Source organism: Myotis lucifugus, unplaced genomic scaffold, assembly GCF_000147115.1.
Source record: "Myotis lucifugus unplaced genomic scaffold, Myoluc2.0 scaffold_2017, whole genome shotgun sequence".
In the NCBI taxonomy this organism is placed as follows: Eukaryota; Metazoa; Chordata; class Mammalia; order Chiroptera; family Vespertilionidae; genus Myotis; species Myotis lucifugus.
Genome location: NW_005873065.1, coordinates 33,480 through 37,129, shown reverse-complemented (window position 1 = coordinate 37,129; position 3,650 = coordinate 33,480).

The window sequence follows — 3,650 nt, the reverse complement described above, 5'->3', positions numbered from 1 at the left end:
ACCAACTAGAAATTAAGCATACACAGACTGAAATAAAGAATATTATACAGACACCCAACAGCAGACCAGAGGAGCGCAAGAATCAAGTCAAAGATTTGAAATGTGAAGAAGCAAAAAAACACCCAACCAGAAAAGCAAAATGAAAAAAGAATCCGAAAATACGAAGATAGTGTAAGGAGCCTCTGGGACAGCTTCAAGCGTACAAACATCAGAATTATAGGGGTGCCAGAAGATGAGAGACAGCAAGATATTGAAAACCTATTTGAAGAAATGATGACAGAAAACTTCTCCCACCTGGTGAAAGAAATGGACTTACAGGTCCAAGAAGCGCAGAGAACCCCAAACAAAAGGAATCCAAAGAGGACCACACCAAGACACATCATAATTAAAATGCCAAGAGCAAAAGACAAAGAGAGAATCTTAAAAGCAGCAAGAGAAAGAGACTCAATTACCTACAAGGGAATATCCATACGACTGTCAGCTGATTTCTCAACAGAAACTTTGCAGGCCAGAAGGGAGTGGCAAGAAATATTCAAAGTGATGAATACCAAGAACCTACAACCAAGATTACTTTATCCAGCAAAGCTATCATTCAGAACTGAAGGTCAGATAAAGAACTTCACAGATAAGGAAAAGCTAAAGGAGTTCATCACCACTAAACCAGTATTACACGAAATGCTGAAAGGTATCCTTTAAGAAGAGGAAGAAGAAGAAAAAGGTAAAGATACAAATTATGAACAACAAACATGCATCTATCAACAAGTGAATCTAAGAATCAAGTGAATAAATAATCTGATGTACAGAATGAACTGGTGATTATAATGAATCAGGGACATAGAAAGGGAATGGACTGACTATTCTTGGGGGGGGAAAGGGGAGTGGGAGATGCGGGAAGAGACTGGACAAAAATCGTGCACCTATGGATGAGGACAGTGGGTGGGGAGTGAGGGCGGAGGGTGGGGCGGGAACTGGGAGGAGGGGAGTTATGGGGGGAAAGAAAGAGGAACAAATGTAATAATCTGAGCAATAAAGATTTAATTTAAAAAAAAAAAACATCTAAGTATCAAGTAGGCAGACTAGCTCCATAAACAGAGGACAAAATTGCTTCATCATTACAGAACTAGAGCTTATAGGATATGCTTGGAAAATAAGGCACAAAATGAGAGTTGCCTGGAATGATGAAATGATGGATAGACATTTTTGCCTATCCATCATTGCCAAGAAATGAGGAAATTGTTCTACAAGCTTCTCTGTATTAGAGATTTAAAACACACATACAGACAGACACACACACACACACAGCATTCTAGCTGTAGCCATGCCTGAATTCTTAAAGTTTGCCCAAGTTTGCCGAATGCTCTGTGTTCCATGTCTTTGTACTGCTGTTTCTTCTATCTAAAATGCTTGCTGCCCACTGATTAGAAAAAATCCCCTTAGAGTTTTTCCCTGACTTTTAATTTTAAAGACTGCTCATACAACAGCCTCCACCCACAACCCCCAACAAAAACCCACTTCTCTCTATGCTCCATCATCTCTTGTGTTAGGGCAATACTGTTATATTGTGGTAACATTTATTTTTCTGTTATTGTAAACTACTTGAATTTCTTACTCAACTTGGAATTATCATACCACAGTGTTCTAACTTTCCAGTGATTACCAAGTTGGTTTTTACCAGCTTCCAAGTTAGTCATTGGCAAAGATTATTTCTGGACTTCTTCATGTCCTCTGCAACTAATCCTAAGTCCTTCTCTCACACACTTCTCTAAGAGATGATATAAGTTAATGATAGGTCAAAACGGAAGTGAGATGAAAGACAGGGGAAAATCATTTCTGACTAGAAATCATAACCTTGAGAACTGTAAAGAATAGATAGCACTGAACAGCCAGTCTGGCTCAGTGGTTAAACATTGACCATGAGGTCCTAGGTCAATGCTTAACTTGGTGAGGGCACATACCCAGGTTGCAGGCTCAATTCCCAGTATGGGGCATGCAGGAAGCAGTGGATCAATGATTCTCATCATTGATGTTTCTATCTCTCTCTCCCTCTCCCTTCCTCTCTGAAATCAATAAAGACGTATTTTTTAAAAAGAATAGATGGCATATTCCATACAGAAATGTCAATTTTTCGCTAAAATATTAACTAAGCCAGGGGCATTGCTAGAAGATGAACATGAGGTGGTCTTTGACCATATATGTAAAAAACAGCATTAAGAGACATGAAACATACATAAACTACCATAACAAATACAAGGCAATTATAGTAATGCTATAAAACATTTAACCTGGATAATGTCCATGGAATTACCAACGTACATAAAAAAGCTATGCGTCATGAAAATTTTATATGCTGGACAGAAAAAAAAAGAAATAAACCTTGGATATATACTCTGAAATTTATGAATAAAAACTAGGGTACAAACAAATTTTGGAAGGAAATGAACAATTTCTGTGATTTTTACGTTGAGAGGCCAAAAGATTCAACTACTCAGTAAATATTAACTAATTATCCTATAAATACCTAAAACACACTAAAAAATATGGAAGATAAAAAAGGAATTGAAGCATGGCAGCATAACATAATTTCAGGGCGGGTATCTCAGAGCTATACCAACCTCCTACAAGTGGCTTCACCACTTACTAGCTGTGTGACATTAGTCAAAGATCTTATTTTTTTAAAATATGTTTTTATTGATTTTCAGAGAGGAAGGGAGATGGAGAGAGAGATAGAAACATCAATGATGAGAAAGAATCATTGATAGGATGCCTCCTGCATGCCCCCTACTGGGGATCGAGTCGGAAACCCAGGCGTGTGCCTGGCCTGGGAATTGAACAGTGATCTTCTGGTTCAACAACTGAACCACATTGGCTGGACATTTTTTTTAAATTTTGGATTCAATAATTTTTTTGAGGAAGGGAGAGAGAAAGAAACATCAATGAGAGAGAGAAACATTGATAGGTTGCTTCCTACACCCACCCCAACCGGGGATCGAACCCAAAACCTGGGTATGTACTCTGACTGGGAATCGAACCCACCACCTATTGGTGGACAGGATGATGCTCTAACCAACTGAGCCACAATGGCCAAGGTGTTAGTCAAAGATCTTAACACCACAAAACTATGATGGACTCCTATTAAAATGAGTATAAGCATATCTAACGCAAAGAATTTTTAGGAAAATAGTGCTTAGAACAATGCCTGTCTCTGATAAGTCCTTGATAAATAAATTATTAAGCTAGTATGATAACTGTCATCATCATTCATGTCATTGAACAGATTAAAAAGAATAATGATAGATTTAAGTGACTCTCTGGCCCACAAGAGGCATTCAAATGTTAACTTCCTCCTTCCCACCACTCTATAAGGCAGAATGTTTGCCCATCAACACACCGTGGGACAAAGCAAAAACAGTGTGACAACTGAAGCTGAATGGTGTAAAAATGAAGAGAGTGAAAGAGGAATTTGGAAGATGGAGACGTGGGAATTACAACATTATTAAGGCTAGAATTTCTTTTAAAATGAGAATGTTTATCTTATGCTGATCCCACCATTGAGTTATTTATTTATTTATTTTTATTAAAATATTTTAATGTTGGCATTACTTCAGGTGTCCCTCCACCCTTTATCACCAAACTATTGTCTGTGTCCATGG